Below are 20,816 nucleotides of genomic sequence, written 5' to 3' on the forward strand. Positions count from 1 at the left end.
TCCCAGACTGATTAACTCATTTTGCTGGGCCCCACGCTGCCAGAACACAGAGTGCTGTTCACGGCCCCCACGCCCGATCAATCACTTATTCATACAGTTTGAAGATTACAGCTGCTCATTTGCCACTTCCAGTCTCACTTGTCATGGCGTGTCTCGGGGGAGACATCCGCACAGCTGTATTAAAGCCATCCAACTCCTTCTCCATGGCAACAAACTGGGGAGGCTGGAAACCCCACTGGTCCAAGCTCACGAGCTGGATGCAAACCCTCACCCAAGCCCCCCCACCCCACAGGAGCAGCAGGCGGGGGGTCTTCATTAGTGCCTTCATGCCTTCCAGCCAAAGCTCATCATCAGGTTGACGGATTGCAAGCCATTTGTCATTGGTAGGGCAGACGGGCACCACTGTCGGCTCTCAACAAGGCCCACTCACCCTTCGTGGGTGATAAGATTCAATCTATGGACTGTTTATTGGGAGCCTGTTAGCGTCGACCTCGGAGTCTACTCAAGAGTTTTATTAATCAGGCTGCTGTTTCCAGCCAACGCCAGCTCGCAGACGAAGATGGATAGTTTTTGAGAGGCCAGCTGCTCCACCCTGCTCCTCGGAGAGCTGCACTGCACTTAGTAAGGGGGAAACGGCTTGGGTGTGGGAGGGGGTCTCTCCTCCATACTGCGTGGAGCTGTTGCAGCTGCACATCTGCAGGGCGGTGGCAGGGAGCTTTCACCCATGGGCTCTGCCAGCTCAAGGGAGTGCCTCGTAGCTCTGCAGAGAAGCAACCAGATTCTTATCTTCCGGGAGATGGGTGCCAGCCATTAGTACTTGATTACCAGTTACCACCAGAACTCATCTTCAAATCAAGACAACGTGCTTCTGGTTAGGGTCTCAAGTACATGTCCCAAAAAGAGGACCTTTGGCCACAGAGGACAGAAGACACAGACAAGTTCAGAGTCTCATGACTTCCTTCTCTCTGCAGACTCCTCCCCCCTGGGGGGCAAAGATAAGTTTCTGGCATCTGGCATCCCCTCTGCAGGTCTTACGGCGCCCCTGCCTCTGCCAAGCCCTGTGAATGCCTCCTGGCTCAAAACCCCGTTAGCTAGTCTGTGTTTAACTAAGTAGTCTGGCGCTTTCATGAGCGGAAAGCCAGCTTCTGGTATTCACGTCATTCTATTCAGAAAACTTCATTCTTTTAGCAAAAGGTTCCTGGCACCGTTGAAGTTCATGTTCTATTCTGACTCAACCTAGAGCAGAAATTGCCAGGGAGGCGGCTCTCTGACGTCTGCAGCGTTGGATCCATTATTAATCACTGCAAATCTGGAATAATCTCTACAAACGTATTTTGTTCCTTGCAAATATATTTGTGCCAACTTTCTCTAATAAATCTTGTGTCAGACTGGCTGTTGTCTCTCTTCTTACAGCATCTCCCAGCTGAAATATTTAAACAATATATGAGCAATAATAAAAATCTCTGACTGCAGTCACTTTTGTTTTAGGAAAACAGACCACAATAGGTAGCAGATTTATTATGTACAGACGGCTCCATTGGAGGCTGGATTTTTTTCCCCCAGTGGATTATTTTCTAGCTTTAAAAATCGCTGAAGAACTCTATGTTTGTCCCCGACTTTATGCAAAAAGGGCAAGACATTAGTCTTCCTAACAAGAAAGCCTATAAAACAGCCTAAGAAAGAAACTCAAGAAGCCCTTTCTAATTTGTTGCTACTGTTTCCTCCCTTCTGCTCTCTGAGAAGGAAGCACAGTGTTATTCCCGGATTTCTTCCCAGACTTCTTACCTAACAGAGTTCCCTTCTTTGGGAAATCTACTGTCACTCTTACCCTAAATTTCCTCCCTTCACTGTGATGAGCTAAGTGTGGGGCTTGAAAATGGGTCATCAGGGTGAGAAGGAAGAGGACTTGGAGAATAGGTTTGGTACAAAGAGGGATGACTGGGAACATTTCCCTAAAGCTCTTTGCCTGGGAAATCAAAAGATACAACTAAGACCTTTCTTTTCCCTGGAATATTTTCTCTGAATTACCCAAGGAAATATTTATTACACTAGATAGTACCCCATCTCTATTAGGCAGGTTCCCATAGAGAAGACGCAGCAAACAGGTGGTGAAGGAACGGGCGTCATCACAATAGCAGGAAACCCAGAGGAAGAGGGGAAATGTTGGACCCTGATCACATGATCCTGGGACGGGAGAAGGTGGAGGGTGTGGATGAGCAGGAGGCTACCGTCTATAGCGAATGGATTCCACAGCAGGTAGCTATGTTGCTGTTTTCTGAGGTACTTATCAGTCATTCATGGTCATTATCACATTAATTGACAGGAGACATCTCGGTGGGTGTGAAGGAAACTTGGTTTGTTGTGGGTGCGAGGATTGTACAGCTGGAGCGTGTGGAATGGTTGGGTGCTTTTCCACATGTTCTCATAGAAGGTGAAGATGTCTGAGCTACCCAAGTGAGCAGCTGCTGTGAATCACGCCCCTGGACACGTGACAACTCAGCCACGGGTAAGAGTTTTAGGACCCACAACGAGCCTCTCGTGAGGACTGTGAGAGTCCTCAGTTATGTAAACGATGGTCTGTGTTGAGAACTATACAGGCGACGTTTGCGCCTGAAGTCTATTCTTGGCTAAAGTTCAGCAATATCAGAAAATCAGCCTGCCATGCCCATCTCTGTATAGGATTATTTCACATAGACGTGCGTTTTCTGAAACTCATGGTTTCAGTTCTGAATACAGCTTCAGTGGTTGCTTTTCTGAAAAGTTCCATGTAAACACAAGTGTCCTGAGGGAGGTGTGTGCTTTGAAACAACCCTTTGTCAGGGAGGAATTGCCCTCTGCTCACCCCCTTGGTAAGTTCAGACTTTCCTGTGTTATCACGATCTCAAGCAGGGCCAGTCGTACCTTCCACACACGGTAGGTTTACATTCAAGAACCAGGGGAAGGTCACGCAGGGCGTCCTCAGTTGGCACCCAAAGTGCAGCTAATGCACCTTCATGGGAAGTGGGAGGAGAAAGACGGTGTACGTGGGCCAAACCTGAAGATGCGATGGCTGTGGATGCCTGGTAGGGCCCCAAGACCCACCTGGATGCCAGCTGAGGTGGTGCCCACAGGAAGAGCCAGGAGAGAGGTCAGGGGCAGGGCTCAGACAAGACTGCACTGGTTGGGTCAGAGACCCTGGGGTCCGATGGAGGCCGGGAGCCGAGGCAGGTTCTCCAGAGCGGAGCTGGACTCGGGAAGGCTCAGCTCTCTCCATCGGAGACAGGACATGGATGACTTTGGCTCAGAAGCCAAGAGAATGGGACCAAACGAACACCCTAGCAATGCTGATGTGCAGCTAAACAAAGCTAGGTGGCAGAGGGACTGCTGTCCTCCAGAAGCTCTGGGCACTGGCACTTCAAGCCTTCTGCTGCCACCAGCCCCCAGGGAAAGGAGGCTGAGGCAGCGTCGTTCTCCGTCACCCAACCGAAACCCTGAGGTCTCCGGGAGGAGCCACCAGAAAGCCCCCTCTCTCATCTGTCCAATCCTGCAAAGATGGGGAAATGCCTTGGAGGGAGGGTTGGCCATGGAGTGGCCCCAGCGAGCCCACTGGAGTGTGGATTCTGGGGCTGGCTCACCTATATGTCACCTCTGTGGCTACGTCTCAGCCAGAGCAGCGCCTTTCTTCCTTCCCTCTTAGTCCTGAAATGTCTGGGGCTCTCAGGCTAGGGTTGGAGGTTGGGAAGACAGGGGCCAGAGCCCAAGGATGCAGAGACTTGGGGGGCTGTTGGGGAGACCCACGGAACTGTGTGCTCCTGTCTGCAGGAGAGCCGTGCCCAGTGGGAGTGGTCTGCCTGGAGCAGGCAGTAAGGTGGTGCGTTGCCTATAGAGAATTTAAAAACAATAACGAGGGGGCCGGCCCTGTGGCGCAAGCGGTTAAGTGCGTGGACTCCGCTGTGGTGCCCAGGGTTCGCTGGTTCGGGTCCCGGGTGCACACTGACGCACTGCTGGGCGAGCCATTCTGTGGCGGTATCCCATATAAAGTGGAGGAACATGGGCATGGATGTTAGCCCAGGGCCAGTCTTCCTCAGGGAACAAAAAAAAAAAAGAGGATTGGTAGATGCTAACACAGGGCTGATCTCTTCACACACACACACACACACACAAATAAATAAAAACAATAACGAAACCAAGTCCATTTCCTTTTTATTATCACCATGTGCAGGTGATGCCTCACAGTGTCAGTGATGAAATACTCCACTCTGCGGGGGCGAGTGCTCCCTCCTGGCCTTCGGGAAGAAAACTCAGTCCCCTTTGTGGTCACTCAGGTTCTGGGACCCCTGTGGACCCTGCCTGGGCACTGTGGGGGCCCCATCTTTGGCTCTTTCCACTTCACAGCAATGTTCTCTGTGCACAAAAATCCCCTGCCTTGGATCTAAGGATCTCGTCCACGCGTCAGCCTGCACGGCTTGGGATCCGCTGCAGATTAATGGCCGACGGTTGCCTGCATGATTATTTCTAATAGGCTGATTTGAGAAATAAGCTATTAATCGCTGTCACATACTGGGCTAACATCATCTAGTGCGGCAGGGAACCCAGCATCTGCTGCTTGGCGAGCTCTGGAATGTTCCCATGAAAAGGCTCAAAACCGGCTGCTTTTTCATATATTCCCCAGGTTTCAGCCAAAAGGCCGGGTGTACATCTGGGGAAAGGGCCACGGGTTTGCCCTGGCCTTTGCATCTCCCTCTCCCTTTTCATCACTTTCCTGTTTATTTCCCTCCAATCATTCTGGGGCCACAGCCGGGATTCAGTAAAGGGTTTTAGAGTCAGAGAGACTTGGACTTAAATTGTGACTTGACCTCCTTACTAGCTATAGGATCTTCCATAGCTTATCACTTTCTGGGTGCCTCAGTTCCCTGCCTGTGATATAGGTTAATATTCCCTCTCTCCTAGGAGTTGTTGAAGGGTATTTGTGGGACATATTCCAGGCACTCAGTAAATGTGTCCTTCCCCTGGGCATTTTCCCCTATAGCATTCCCAAGCACGCCTCCATCATCTTATGAGGATGTGCTGCTTCCTCCTCTGCCTGGCACAGCAGTGTAGTGGGTCTTCCTGACAGTGGCTCACACGAGAGAACGGTGGCTTCTTACTCACTCTTCTCTTCCTCCTTCTCCTCATCACTAAGATGCCCAATTCAGTGCCTGTTTGTCCTTGGAAAACATGCTAATGTTGTGGGAAGACAAGGATGTGATTCTGGGGGTCTGAAATCTAAGACTCTGCCTGCTGTGATTATGGAGTCACCAGACAGTGTCAGGTCCACAGGGACCAGTGTCAAGTGTCCAGCTGAGCAGGAGAGCCACAGAAACACTCTATGGTAGAGAGATGGTCAGTGGTAGAGAAGCTAAGGTGAGAACTCAGAGGAGTGGGCTAAAGTAACAGGGGGAGGAGAGGACAGGCCGGTCTGGGAAACCAGACAGACCTGAGGTCTGTGAAATCTGAAAACCAATTAGAGGGGCCTCTGATCCCACAGCAGAGACTGTTCATTCTCTCCCCTGTTCCTTACTGCTTTCCATAAGGGCTAATGATGCTAGAATTAGTCCTTCTATCCATCCATTCATTCATCCTCCAACCATCCATCCTTCCAACCATCTACCCGTCTACCCATCCATCCATCCATCCATCCATCCATCCATCCATCCACCTGTTCATCCTCCAACCATCCATCCATCCATCCATCCATCCACCTATCTATCCATCTACCCATCCAGCCATCCTCCATCCATCCTTATTGTGGCCTTACCTGTGCTAGGCGCTAGGCATTGTGGGGATGCACAGATAAATATAGCACGCTCCATTCCTCATCATCTTGAGGGAAACCTGACTTCCAACAACCAACAGTGGTAAGTGCTACAAGCTCACAGAGGAGGAAAAACATCAACTCCTCCTGGAGGAACCATGGGAGACCTCCAGAGCTGAGCCTTGGAGGACTTGTGCAAGGTTATCCAGAAGAGGAATGAGGGTGAGAAACTTGGACAGAGGAAAGCAAGTGGCCTGATGGTCTGGGCAATGGAGAGTGCAGCTGGAGTCTGTAGGAAGGAGCCCTGCACTGAACCAGGACAGGTGAGGACAGATAAGGAAGGGTGTGGCACACTATGCCAGGTCAGCCAGGGCCACTGAAGCTTTCAAGCAAAAGGAGTGACAAGGTCCACCCAAAGTTTCAGACAGTGAGTGCTACCCATCCATCCTATGGCTACCCATCCATTCTATGGATATTCATCCATCTATGGCTATCCACCCATCCTACGGCTATCCATCCATCCTATGGCTATTCATCCATCTATAGCTATCCATCCATCCTATGGCTACCATCCATCCTATGGTTATCCATCCATCCTATGGCTATTCATCCATCTATAGCTATCCATCCATCCTGTGGTTACCATCCATCCTATGGCTATCTATCCATCCTATAGATATTCATCCATCTATAGATATCTATCCATCCTATAGCTATTCATCCATCTATAGCTATCAAACCATCCTATGGATATTCATTCATCTATAGCTATCCATCCATCTTGTGGCTATCCATCCATCTATGGCTATCCATCCATCCTATGGCTATCCATCCATCTAGGGCTATCCATTCATCCTATAGATAGTCATCCATCTATAGCTATCCAACCATCCTATGGATATTCATCCATCTATAGCTATCCATCCATCCTATGGCTATCCATCCATCCTCTGGCTACCCATCCATGCTACGGATATTCATCCATCTTTGGCTATCCATCCATCCATCCATCCTATGGCTACCCACCCATCCTATGGCTATCCATCCATCCTATGGATATTCATCCACCTATAGCTACCCATCCATTCTATGGCTACCATCCATCCTATGGCTATCCATCCATCCTATGGATATTCATCCATCTATGGCTATTCATCCATCAATCCTATGGCTATCCATCCATCCATCCTATGGTTATCCATCCATCCTATGGCTATCTATTCATCATTTACGCAATGGTAGATGAGAGGTAGAGGCAGATGTTAGGATGGTTGTGATGGCATCACCCCATCTGAGGTTGGTGCTCTGTAAGGCAAACCCAGAGAAAACAGGTAACATGAGTGAATGCACACATCTGACATGGTACCCATGGACCTTGGTACATCGTTCACGAAGGATCCATGTAGGAAATGCCTGAAGGAACCCACTGCTCACTGGGGCCTTAAAGGGGCTCGTGGCTCATGAGTCAAATCCAGCAGGCGCCTTTGGGAAGAGTGAGCAGAGCAGTATGAAGGTGCTGGCATTTGGCGAGCTGCACGCTGAGCTATCCCAGGGCTTACACGGATGCTTGGGAGATGTCTGTGAGACAGTCACTATTATAACTCCCACTTTACAGATGAGAACACGACGCACAGAGAGGTTAAGTAAACTTCCCAAGGTCACACAGCTGGCAAGAGCCACAACTGAAGCCCAGGGGGCCAGCTCCTGAAACCATATCACATCACTATGTTGTTCTGACCCTCACTTTCCTTTAAATTAAACAAATCAGCGTCCACTCTGGGCCTCCATCCTTGCTGAAGGCTCCAGCATGGATAGCACACATGCTTATAACAGACAGTAGGCCTCGCTTCTTCCTTCTCTCCACCTCTTGGACACACAGCCCTTCTAAGCTGAAAACACAATTTACGTGGATCCCATGTTCCAAAGCGGTTTTCTGGCTTATCCGAGAAGCCGAGTAGCAGAAGGAGAAATTAAGAGTGAGTGCCGGCTGGGCTCCAGCGTGGCTAAGTGGCAGTCGTCCTCCTGGCCGGGGCTTCGGACACGGGCACAGCAGCTGTTCCGCCAGAGCCCAGGCCGCCTCCGCTGCCCTCACGTGGTGTGCTAGCACAGCGGCAGGGAGCTGTTGTTGATTCTAATCAGCCATTTGTTACGGGAAAAAGAAGGTGCTGGCATTTGGCGAGCTGCACGCTGCGTGTTTACTCAATTCGGAACCTACACGAACACAGTCTTGGTTCAGGAAGGCTGTGGGCTGACTTTCTCTTTGTCTTCTCCTTCCGACCAGGTGTTGCTGCTAAGGAAGCTCGCAGTCCCTGGTGCCCAGGCTCAGACTGGGTTACGCTCAGGCAGAGAGTGGCCTCAGAGGCTGATGTTCAGGTGAGGGGCTCAGGAATTGTCACTGAAGGAGATGGGGGGCTGCCAATGACTGGGTCCCCCTAGCAAATGAGACTGATGTCATGTGTAGGGTGGGGAGAGTTTTCAGGATGCTTGTAGGCTGAATAAAGAAAGGAAATGAGTGTCCTTGAACTGATGTGATGCATGTCCGTGGTGTGGATGTGGGGACATCGTTCACCCCCAGAGCTAAGGACAGTCATCGTGGCAATGGGACTCCCTCCCAGTTCCCCGTCCCCAACCTCGCTCATCTTTCACTTGGTCCTTTGGGCAAGCTGGCAGTGTATTGAGTTGTCAACGAGCCCTGGCCACTCTCTGCCAGGCTATCCTACTGTGCCCCCGGTCAACTCACCCTCCCCTGTGTGCTCTGCACACATCGGACTCCAACCCACCAACCCACCCCAGCCTTATGCAGAAGAAGACGTCTATACTTTTATTTACAGAAAAAAAAAAAAACAATGAGGTCATCAGACTGGAGCAACTCATCTTTCCAACACCAGGCGCCCATCAACAGAGACTGAGTGCAGTGGGCAGAACTTGGAGACAGGCCCCAAGATTCTCACCCTGGTGTAGGTGCCATGAGTAATCCCCCAGGACTGTGAATATGACAGGTTCTACTCCGTGACTAAGGTACCTTATATGGCACGGTTGGCCTTAGAGGCAGATTACCAGGTGCGCCTGACACAATCAGCTGACCCCTTAAAAGGGAAGGGGCTCTTCCAATCATGGGAGATTCTGAGCATGAGAGGGAGACCATGAGAGAGACCATGAGAGAGAGATTCTTCATTGCTGGACTTGGCAATAGAAGGGCCATGTGGCAGGGGACTGTGGGTGGCTTCCAGGAATTGAGAGTGAGCCTGGCTGATAGCCAGCAACAAGACAGGTGCTCAGTCCTCCAGCCACAAGGAACTAGATTCTGCCAACAACCTGCATGAGTTTGGAAGTGGGTTCTTCTCCAGAGCGTCAGCTGGAAACACAGCTGACAGACACCGTGAGTGTGAGAACCTGTGCAGAGAACCTAAGTGTGCCATGCCCAGACTTCTGAACTACAGAGTTGAGAGCTGATAAATGGGGTCGTTTCAGGTAGCTAAGTTCTGGTAATTTGTTATGCAGCATGGATGACTGATACATCGAGAAAGCACCTGTTCACTTAGAGTGAGCCCCTGCCAGCCCTACCGTGGTCTTGATGGATCCAACAGAAGAAGTAGAACCACTCCCGGCCTCCACACACCCACAGCTGGAGCCAGGAGGAACGGAAAAACTCCACATGCCCCGAGTAAGACCACCCCTCTGCTGGCCTTTGCACCTCCACCCCTAGACCTCTGCACATGCCAGGCAAGGTCCCAGCCTCCCCACTTGCTTCTCCTCCACAGTCTGCCTTAGGGCTGTGGGGACCCGTCTCACCTTACATCTATCACCACCAGGGACTCAGGACTGCCAGCCATCCCCAGTCCCCCAGACCCAAATCCCTGGGCCACTCTTCACCCCTTTTCTGATCCCATCTCCTACCCCTCCCCACTGCCCAAGGCTTCTACTGTGCCTTGAAGCCCATGATCGATCATTGACCAAACCTCCTGAATACTCCCTTTTTCTGAACGGAATCTTCCCTTCACCTTTGCTTGAACGTATCCCGTCTCTCCCCTGATGACACTGTTCATGTAGGGGCTGTTTCCCCTCCCAGGGCCTTCCCCAAGTCTGCAGATTGCTCTGTCTCTTCTTCCTCCTTGTCATCCATCCCAGCCATTCTCCCTCCCTCTTCCCTTGAAACCCCCCCAACCAGCAGATGTCCCCCACATCCCTGCAGCCCTCTGTACCACTGAGCCCTGGAAGAGACCTCCCAGGCACGCCCCCACTTTCCAGGAAGATTTTTAGCTCCTGACTTTCTGTCCCTCTCTCCAACGTGACTCCTGTTGTGACTTTTGGTGATTGTCAATGGTTTGGCGTGGATTCCAGAGTGCTCCCAGGAAGCCTGTCCTGTTTGCTGAGCCATTCACTTCCCTCCTCTGCTGATCCTTCTGTGTCCCCCTCTTTCTTCACAACCCCTTCCCTTCCTCCTAAACTCACTCTCAGCTGAGCAAGTGGCTTCCGATTTCACTGAGAAAACAGGAGAAAGGGAAGAGTTCCATACGCTGCCCCCTACCATCTGCTCACCTTCCTGCATATAGTCTGCTTCCGCTCCGCTGCCATGGAGGGACTGCTGTGCTCCGAGCAGTGACCAGTCACCCTGCTGGACTGGGTCCTGCTCTTCTTCTGTGCGCTGATCCCCTGCTTCTCCCGGCCCAAGGACATCACTACAGCAATTCTCCCTGCCCTGTCAGGTGGCAGTATCCCGCCCTTTCTATTGCACTGATCCTGTTAGTGGGCAGACACACTCGTATTTCTCGCCTCTTAAAGAGAACCACCTCTTGTTCAGAATGCGCTTGAAGCTATCCACTGCCCCATGTCTCTCCTTCTCCATGCTAAAATTCTTCAAAGGAGCTGTGCGCACTTCTTCTCAAAGTTTCTCTGCTCCAACTTTCTCCTGAACCCACTTCTATCTATCTTTCTGTCTAGCTATCTAATCGTCTCTCTATCTCCTGTTGGTTCTGTTTCTGGTCAATAATCAACTACATGGTGCTGAACCCAGTGCTCGGTTTTCAGTCTTTGTCTGTCCTGATTTATCAGCAAAGCAGGGTCCTGACACTGACTATTCTCTGTGAAAATACTTTCTTTACTTGGTTTTCAGAACCTCCCCTCTCTTGGGTGTTGTCCCCTCTCTGAGCCTACCCCCACTTCTTTTTTAGGATCCACCCCCTCCTGACTATCCCCTACATTTTACCTTGCCTCTGTGACCTCCCTTGCTGGACCCTTCTTTCAACGTGACCTCTTATTACTAGAGGCACCAACGCTCAGACTTGGGCGCTCCCTCCTTTCTATTCATCCTCACTCTCAGGACGGCTTTGTTGGCTTCAGATAGCACCTATACGCTGATGACTTCCACATCCACATCTCCAGCTGGGCTTCTCCACAGCTCCAGGGCTATCTGTCTAGTTTCTGACTCATCACGTCTACTTGGATGTCCAGCAGCCATCTCAAACCTGACACATCTCAACCTGAGCTCCTGGTGTCCACCTCTGCCCGTATGGGCCCTTTTCCCTTTATGCCGTTATTCATCTCTACCCTTCCAGGTTCTCAGGCCAGTGCACACTTCCCAGGGCATCCCACGCTGTTGACACACCCTCCTTCTGAAATGGGTTCTCCTCGTGTCTCTCATGACTCTTCGTGCTTTCCCCCTCTCTGCCCTTCTTGTGGGCTCATCTTTCTCTACCCAAAATTAAATATGGGTGTCCCTTAGGGTCCATTCTAGCCCCTCTCCTTCCCTCATTCTATCCTTTCTCCCTAGATAATCTCATCCACACTCATACATTCAACCCATGTGACATCCCGAACCTCCCCTCTGAGCTTCAGAATTTTCTAACTGACTGCTGCCTTCAACTGTCTCCTTGGTGTGGCCAAGTTACCTCGGCATATCCACATCTAAACTCACGATGGTTCCCTCCAATCCTCACTTTCCTGTGGCTTTCCTTCCCCTATAAATGGCACCACAAAGACTCCCGGGAGTCATTCTTGAGGACGCTCCCATTCCCCATTCCGCCTCTCGACCCAATGATCAAGTCCTATTGATTCTGTCCTCTAAACGTCTCCAGAATCTCTCTAGTCCTCTCCATCTCCACCAGCACCTGCATCTAATCGCCCACCGCATCTCATACTGGCCCCTCAGTGGACACCGCACTGGCCTCCTTGCGCCCACACTTGGTCCCTCTTCGTGTTCCTCTCCACCTATAACCAGTGGGATCTCTGCAAAATTCAACTCTGATATCATCAGCCTCAGCCTAAATCTCTTCAATGGCACTTATGGTGAAGACAAAGTCCCTAACCATGCCTGACGCCACCAGCCTCTCCAACCTCTGCTCCCACCTTGCCCCCTGGCTCCCTGCCCTGGACACACTGGCCTCGTGCACATCGTCCTTTCAGATTGCCTCTCTGTTTCCTCCCCCCTCTGCCTAAATCCTGGTCGTTCATCTTCCAGCTCCTGCTCCGCTTGTCCCTTCCTCAAGGAAGCTGTAGTAATTTCCTAGGGCTGCTCCAACAAAGTTCCACAAACTGGGCGGCTTAAACAACAGAAATTTACTGTCTCACAGTTCTGGAGGCTACGAGTCTAAGATCAAGGCTTTGGCAGGTCGGTTCCTTCTGAGGGCTGTGAAGCAGAATTCGTTTCAGGCTTCTCCGCTACGTTATGAGGGTTTGGTGGCAAGTTTTGGCCTTCCTCGGCTTTGTGGAAGCATCACCCTGATCTCTGCCTTCATTTTCACAAGATGTTCTTCCTCCGTGTATGCTGTGTGAAAATTTTTTCCTTTTATAAGGACTCTAGTCATCTTGGATTAGAGCCCATCCTACTCCAATATGACCTCGTCTTAACTTAACTAATTACATTTGCAGCAACCCTATTTCCAAATAAGGATACATTTGGAGGTAGTGGGGGTTACGCCTTCAGCATATGAATGTGGAGGGGCGGGAGGGCACAATTCCACCCATAACAAGCTGACCCCTAACCGCTCTGTCTGGGCTGAAGCCCCTGTAGCGGGCACTCTGAGCCCATTTCCAAGCCATGCACAGTGCGTGGCGTTGTTGTCATTACATGCTGGTTGTTTAGCTCTTTGATCTCTCTCTCTCTTTTCCAGCTGGAGCTGTGTCTATTCTTGCTTGCTATTATATCTCTGTCACATCATAATAACTCACTGAATTTTCTTTTTTTAAATAAAAGTAGTTATTTACGGCCTTAATTCCATATTCTTTACTCTTATTCCTCGAAGCCTATGTATCCTTATATATTGAACTATGTGTCATTGGTTTGGATTTGGGATGTAAGAATACTGTGCTTTTCCTAAATAGTTTTAGAACAGTACAGGGATCTAACCACAAAGCCAAAACTAATAATAATTCCTGCAGGAAACACAAGATCAAGAAGTTCTTCTCGTGCTCAAGTCTCTTAATGGGTCCTACTGACCTACATGAAATTGGCAGAAGTTGAAGATGCATGAGCAGTGGGTGTCTGCTTCTCCCACACAGGGAGACCCCAGGACCTTTGCCCCACAGGCCACATGCTGGTTCCTTTAGGAACGGCCACCTGCATCAGCTGCACAGAGGCCTTGCCATCAAGACCTGTGCACAGCTGGTGACCAACATTTAGATGTGGATTTCCTGCAGTCCACCTGGTCATTCCCATTCATCGAGATGGGAGTGAAAATAAAACTCTAGTTAGAGGGTCTAACTAAAACTCTAGTTAGAAGGTCAATAGCGACGACGGCCAAGGTTGTTGAGTGCTTACCTTGTGTGCTGTGTATCTATTGCCTAATAAAACTCCAGAACGTCAGGACTCTAAACAGCCTATTTTCACAGACGAGGAAACCAAGACACAGTCAAGCTCAGTGGCTGAGTGGGCATTGAACCCAGTTTGTATTCTTAGGAGACCGCACTATAGTGTCTATGGTCTGGTGTCTTTCATCGCTGAATTTCTCCTTGAGATTCAGTCTGGCTTTCTCAGCAAGCACCTCCTCCCCAGCCTCATTTCTGAGACACGATAAACCAACAACGGAAGGGACCATTTGTTAATTCCACACTCGTTTAGCAAGCTCCCACTGTACCCCAAGCACTGTTCTTGGCGCTGGGAAACAATAAACAAATCAACATCCCCATTTTCACGGAGCTTAAATTCTAGTAGAATTTGGCAAACAGTCAACAAAACAAATAAGCAAATATGGAGGGTTTCAGCTGGTGATGAGGACGATGGAGGAAAATGAACAGGGACTGGGAGTGCTAGTGAGAAGAAGGACTGATTTTAAGTAGAGTGATCAGGGAAGACCCCTCTGAGTCAAGACCTACAGGAGGTGAAGTGGTGCACATGGCTATCGTGGGAAAAGCGTTCCCGGCAGAGGGAACAGTGAGTGCAAAGGCCCTGGGGTGAGAAGGTGTCTGGCGTTTTCTGCAGAGTGCCCTAAGCAGTGGAGGAAGCTGTAGGAGAGGGTTGAGGAGGAATGGGGGATGGGACAAATGGGGCCTTGTAGGGCATTTAGGACTTTAGCTTTGGCTGAGTGAGATGAGAAGCTTCTGGAAGGTTTTGGGCTGAGAAGCAGCATACCTGTCCTCACATCCACCCTCCTCCTCCAGTACAGAGCACTGTTGTACCTGAGTCTCTCCTCCAGCCCTTACCACTGACAACTTGTGAATTATTTATGCTTATCTAATGGCTCCCCTTAGAGTACGTGGGCTCCAGGAGGAGAGATTTATGTCTGATTCATTTTGTACTCCAGCCGTGGCCAGGGCCGCACTGCGACACGGCAGCCGCTCAAGGAGCCGCTCAAGGAATGTACAACGATGACAGCATCAAGGAGGAACATTTATGTGCACTCTCGTCCTCCAGTTGTTCTGTCTGACTGCATTCTGGAGCAGCCAGAAGATGAGTCCTCCTATGGTTACCGAGGAGCAGAGGTCAAAAAAAATACTGATGTTGTGCCACCGTCCCCAAGGGGGCGGGCTTTTTTCCCAAAAAGAGAAATTGCAACCCCTCAGCCCACTCAAGACGGAAACCAGAACAGCAGCGGCCAGCTGGCTCTTGGCGATCTGCAGCCCGGGGCGAGGAAATGCTCGCTACCCATTATGGCCGGGTTCTGTTGGAGAAGGCTTCTGACCTGGCTGGACTGGAAGCTGCGGGCTGGGCAGTTACCCGGGAGGCCATGCGCAGCAGCACGTCTGCGATTTAGCACAGTCTGGAGGAAACCGAGTCCTAAAAGAGAGAGTTGGCTGTGCTCTTAAAAGAAATTCAAGTCTACGTTCACGAGCAAATAAAGCAACTGACACACACACGCGCACGTGTGCACATGCACACAACCCTCATGGAGAAACTATGCTGGCAAAGGAAGGAAAACCTGGCCACAGGAAAATACTGCTTTAGAACTTTCCAGAACACCAAGCGGAATGTTAACAAAGGTGAACGGGCTCAAAGGATCCCTCACAGGTGGGTGTAAACAGGGCACAGCTCAGGGCCCCTTTGAGCCTCTTTTGTAAAGCCGATTAAAATATAAATTGGCTATGTCCTCTCACAGAGGTTTCTGGACACTCATTTGATGCTCAATTGAGGAAAATTAGGCTCCGGAGGATGAGGAAGCTGGATTCTGCTGATATATCTGTGCGGGCGGGCTGGGCCCAGAGGCAGGGCAGGGCTCGGACTCCCCGGCCGCGAAGGAAGCTTCCAGGAGTCCAGGAGAGGCCAATGTCTGAGAAGAGGAGGCTTCAGCAGGAACGAGATGGAACCATCGGGACTTCGGGATCTGAGGGAAAGCAAGGACGTTTTGAAAGGTTATGTGTTTTCATGTGTACAGCAGGCTGCGTTTGTAATTTGGGGTGCTGGGAACTTTTGTCGAGTCCTGGGGGTGCCCGGGACACTGACGCTCCGTTCCTGGGAGGGACACAGCGAAGAGGGAGAGGTCCGAGGCAGGTGCCATGGAGGTGCCTCCTGTGGCCTCTGGGCTGCTGGGAGGACCACGGGCCACTGTCGGGGTGCAGAGGGGCAGCCAGGACATTCACAGGGGGCGGAGGAATGGAGGAAGGGGCCGGCACGTGACGCCCTGCAGGACCCGCGCTCAGCCCAGTTTCTATCGGTGCGAACCCACTTTAAGTGCAGCATCCTCAGATTGATGCTCATGGTGTGAACCGTGGGCACTGATGGGTGAGGTTTTCCCTCTCCCTGCTCCTTGTCCACTACTAAAAGTCCATTCAAAGATGTTGGCGCTGCATGTTCCCTTTTCCCTCGTAAATAAATCCAAAACTAGTCGGAAAGGCCCATGCGGAGCTGCAGACACTGTTACCAGACTCTCAAGTTGGGGCCGGCCGCCAGAACAGTGGTCACTCCTTCCCCAAGGACACCAGCGCCCTCGCGCAGCATCAAACGCTCGGGCTCTTAGAAGCCGAGGCCCGTGCCCTCCCTCCTGGTCCTCACTGTGAGGTGCTGTGGAACCAGCGGGCCTGAGCCCCGCACTTTCCTGTGCTGAACCGTGGCGTCCGTCCTTAGGCTCCTCCTGCTCCGAATTAAGGTGGGCCCAGCATTGACGTCCATCCTCTGTGCCCCATCTCGAGAAAGCGCCCTCCTGCTTTTTTCCACGATGCCAGTCACTTGTCTTCATTCTCAGTGATTGTTGTTGATTTCCTGAACAAAGTCCGTTTCACAGGTTGCATTGGTTGCTGTTTGTCCCTCAGAATTATTCCCACGGCCTTCATTCAGTTACTCTACGAATTTTCTCCAGCACCTGTATGTGCCCGTTGCTATTCTGGGCCTGAGGACGCAGCAGCAAACAGGACAGACAGAACCTCCTGCCCTCAGGCAGCTTCCTCTCTCCTGGGGAGGAGAGAGAGTAAATCACTGAGCACAAAGATTATGTACTAGGGAGTCATGACGGAGCAGACACTTGGACAAATAACTAAATAACTAGACAGTGTGTCAGAGTGGGTCTATGTATTATACCAATTATATAAATAACTAAATGTAACTCACAATTTAAAATTATGTACATATATGCATTTATATACATATAAGTACATTACATGTCATATAATACATGACATGACACTATGTATTACCTAAGTTACATCACTCAATACTGTGGAGTAGATTAGAAGGTGGTTGTGGAGGTGGGGAGTGGTTACAATTTTTAATAAGGTGATCAGGCATGTGCAATGTTGGCTGTTTCCTCACTGCATTTTAACTAGTGTTTTTTTTTTTTTTTTAGTGAGGAAGATTGGCCCTGAGCTAACATTTGTGCCAACCTTCCTCTATTTTTTTGTATGTGGGACGCCACCAGAGCATGGCTTGATGAGTGGTGTATAGGTCTGTGTCTGGGATCCGAACTTACAAGCCCAGGCCTGCTGAAGCCGAGCAGGCAAACTTAACCACTATACCACTGGGCCAGCCCCTTAATTGGTTTTTAAATAGTGTGGTCGTTTCATCCAAGACTCGGGCATCAGACTTCTGGTGTTCAAATCCTGGCTCTGACACTTGGCGAGTTACTCAGTTGTGCCTCAGTTTCCTCATCTATAAGATGGGATCACATGGAACTATGCGCCTGCCTCAACTAGGGGCGGGGACAGCCGGGGAAGTGGATTTCTGTAAAGCACTCAGAACGTGCCTGGTGCCCAGTGAGGGCCAGGTGCATGCTCGCGCCCATTACTCTCTTTGTTTTTGTCCCTCATGACTGTCGCTCCCTCTAGCACCTCCAGGCTCCTCTCTTGGTGTTGGTGCTTCTCCATGTGGGCTGCCAATCTCTTTTCTTGCTCATTATTGCTGGACACACAGGCACAGCGTGTTCCCAAGCCAAGTATCGGTAAACACCAACGCCATTGACCAACAGAGGCTGGGCTGGTGGGATTGCATGTGAAGACAGTACTGCTGGCAGGCGAGCCCACGCATGCTGGCTCCCAGGAGGTATTTGGTGACTCTAGGAGAGCTCACAGGTTGGGTAGGGAAGCATGTGAGCAGAGTGGGCGTCTCAGGCTCTGGGAGCAGCTCAAAGCAACACTCACTTATTTTCTCACAATTTCTGTGGGTCAGGAGTCTGGGCACGGCCTGGCTGTGTCCTCTGCTTGGCTCAGAGGTCGCAGTCAAGGTGTCAGAAGGGCTGTGTTCTCATCTGAGGGACTGACTGGGGAGGAATCTGTTTCCTTGCTCCTTCAGATTGTTGGCAGAATTCATTTCCTTGTGGCTGTAGCTGAGACATCAGCTCCTAGAGACACCCGCAGCTTCCTTCCAGGAGAGCCTCTCCACAGGCCGTCCACACAGGGCGGGTGGCTTCTTCAAGGCCAGCAGGAGAGTGAGCATCTCTAGCACCAGTCGGCTAAGATGGTGTCTCACCTAACAGGGTGTAAACACAGGTGTGATGGCCATTGTCCTTTGCAGTGCTCTATTGAGGTCTCTCAGGGTGTGTCTGCCACACTATTTCATGCCTATAAAATCCCAGGTGAGGAGAGTCACCCAGCCAAGCCTGAGCAACTAGATATGTCAGTGCTCGATTCTGAGCCCGATGGGGCTGGAGGCCACCGCCCTCCCTGGTCTGATAAGGCCTGAAACTCCTTTCATAGACACAAGGTCTCTCCTTCTGCAGCCAGACCTCAGGCTTAGTGCTAACATGGGAGGAGAAACAAGACGTGATGAAGTCCACTTCAGGGGAGGGGGGTCCCTGATACACACTTTGGTGGAGATACACACACATTTCACAGAAAAGCATGAAAACTGGAGAAAAGCATCAAGCTCCTGGGACCACCACCCCCTTTACAACCTGGCAGGAGCCTCGTCCTCCAGCCCTATGCCCGCAGGAGGCCGTCCTTGGCTCTGCCACAAAGAAGCCACTACCAGAGACAGGGTCCCATGCCCCCTACCAGCAGGGCTGGTGGCCCTGGGTGCCTCAGGGGTGTCAGCCAGCGGGTGGGCAGCAGGGCAACACCCTCCAGGAGCTGCCTGAGACATGCCCCCACTCTCGTTTGCAAGGCAATGATGAGGGGTTTATCCACAATGTGGGCACCGGGGCCGGGGATTCAGCGGGAGGACTGACAAGGAGGCACCAAGTTGTCAAAGCACAGCCTGGTGGCCCACGTCTGGGTGCCTGTGGGGCTGCGTGGCTGGGCCTCAAGGGCTCTGAAAGCACTGGAATTGTAAACCGAGTCAAGTCTCTGTTTAGAAGACCCCCGTTTGAGCTAAAGGGGACCATGAGCGGGACAAGGCCAAACGGCTCAGCTCACAGCCTAGAGGCTCCTCCAAGGCCAGAATTACCTGCAGGTCTTTGGTTGGCCAAAGGGCACCTGGGATTGGGTGCCCAGCCTGAAATCTCTGTAGCTGTCACATAAGCCAGCCTGGCACCCAGCCTGGGACTGTCACGTTTGGGGAGAACCTGCAAGGGTCTCTGGGCACTGAAGGGCACTGGGGATGGGTGGAGCCAACAGCCAGGCAGTGGATCCAGGGGCGTCTGCGAAAAGGGCCCAGGCGGGGCCACTAGGAAAGGGAGTCTGTCATTCTGGACAACCTTTTTCTCTTGGATTTAATATTTCACTATGCTCTTCCTCCAGCACTCAGGTCTGTCACATACCTCAGGTCCTGTCACCTGTGTTGCTTGTTCTCGGGGCTGCTTTCTCTGTGTCATCTGCACACACCTCGTTCTCTTTGTCATGCTGCATCACGGCTGACCACTCACACGCCCCTCCCGCCCTCTGGACTCTGCTTATCAAGGTCCAGCACTTGCTCACCCTCCTTTCCTGAGCCATGTGGACTCTCCACGCCGTTGCCTTCCTTGAACCGAGGAGATCAGGCCAGCTGCCCCTTCACCCCTGCACGTGGGGTTCCCCTCAAGCACACTTTTCCCCCAGTGGACACCGCATCTAGGACCAGTGCTGCACCTCGGGCTGTGGGTTATTTGTCTGTCTTCCTCCTTTACGTCCGTGAGCCCCACCCCTGGGGTATCGGCAGTGCCTCAGGCAGCCATCTACCCCGGTGGTTAAACGGTGGTGGGTGCAGCAAGCGCTCAATACGTGTTTGGATGAACGCAAGTCTGGAGGCCCGGGCTCTAGTCCCAGGTCTACAGGGACCCTCCAGCCTGACCCAAGAGGTCCCGTCCCTCCCGCCATTTTCCCATCTGTAATCATGATTGACCGGTCATGAACAGTCTTGGATTCCATGACAACTCGGGGAAGACGTGCCGAGCTGATGGGCTGAGCACAAACCACACGCGCTTTGGCAGGCAGACAGTAAGGGGAAAACACTGTTTGGGGACAGTGTCTCGCTTCCACTTGCTTCTCCACAAATGAATCGGGGCTTTTCAGGGTTGCCCAGGCATATGGGTGCTGGCCTGTTGCCTGGCGCCTTGTGGTGTTGGGAAGTCCCCCTTGGGCTTCTCACTGGCGTCACTGGTGTTCTTGTCTTGCGTTCTGGTGCTCACCCTAGTCCCGCGTAGCCATTCCTTCATTAAATTACGAGTCCCCACTTCCGCCAATGCAGTTGTCTACCACTTCATAGCTCCCTGGCCTCAGATCCATTTGCACAGAAAAATACAGTTAAGGGTGTGCTGCCTTAATTAAGTTCTCTTGGCTGGGTTTCCGCTCTCATTTCGCCATCGGAAATGCAAACCTGAAATCGTCCAGCACATCCTCTGGGCTCTCTGCTCGGGTGCCTGACCTTTCTCTGAGCTGTCTGCAGTCCCCTCCGGACGTGGGCGCTGTGTCTGCTTATTCGCTGACTCCTCTCCTTGGTCCGTGGGCCACGGCCCCTGCCTTGGCCTGTAATCCCTGGGTCTGACCCCGGGGGATGCTGAGGGGTTCCTAAAAATGCAGATGTTCCCTTGCTGGCATCCCGCTCTTGAACTGAAGTGTGGCCCTCTTCTCTTCCCCCACCCGCTCCGGCACCGCCTAGTGCTCTGCTGTTGTGCTGATTCTGAATCTCCATGTGCTCAGCTCTGATCAGAGCTGGGGTGGATCTCTTGCCCAGGTGACAGGAGCTGAGCAGTGACAGAATCGTCACAGCTGCTCACGGAATAGCAATGCCTTGTCACAGCCATATTGCAACAAAAGGATGCTCTAACCC

This window comes from Ceratotherium simum, chromosome 22, assembly GCF_057802395.1.
Source record: "Ceratotherium simum simum isolate JZ-2026a chromosome 22, ASM5780239v1, whole genome shotgun sequence".
NCBI lineage: Eukaryota > Metazoa > Chordata > Mammalia > Perissodactyla > Rhinocerotidae > Ceratotherium > Ceratotherium simum.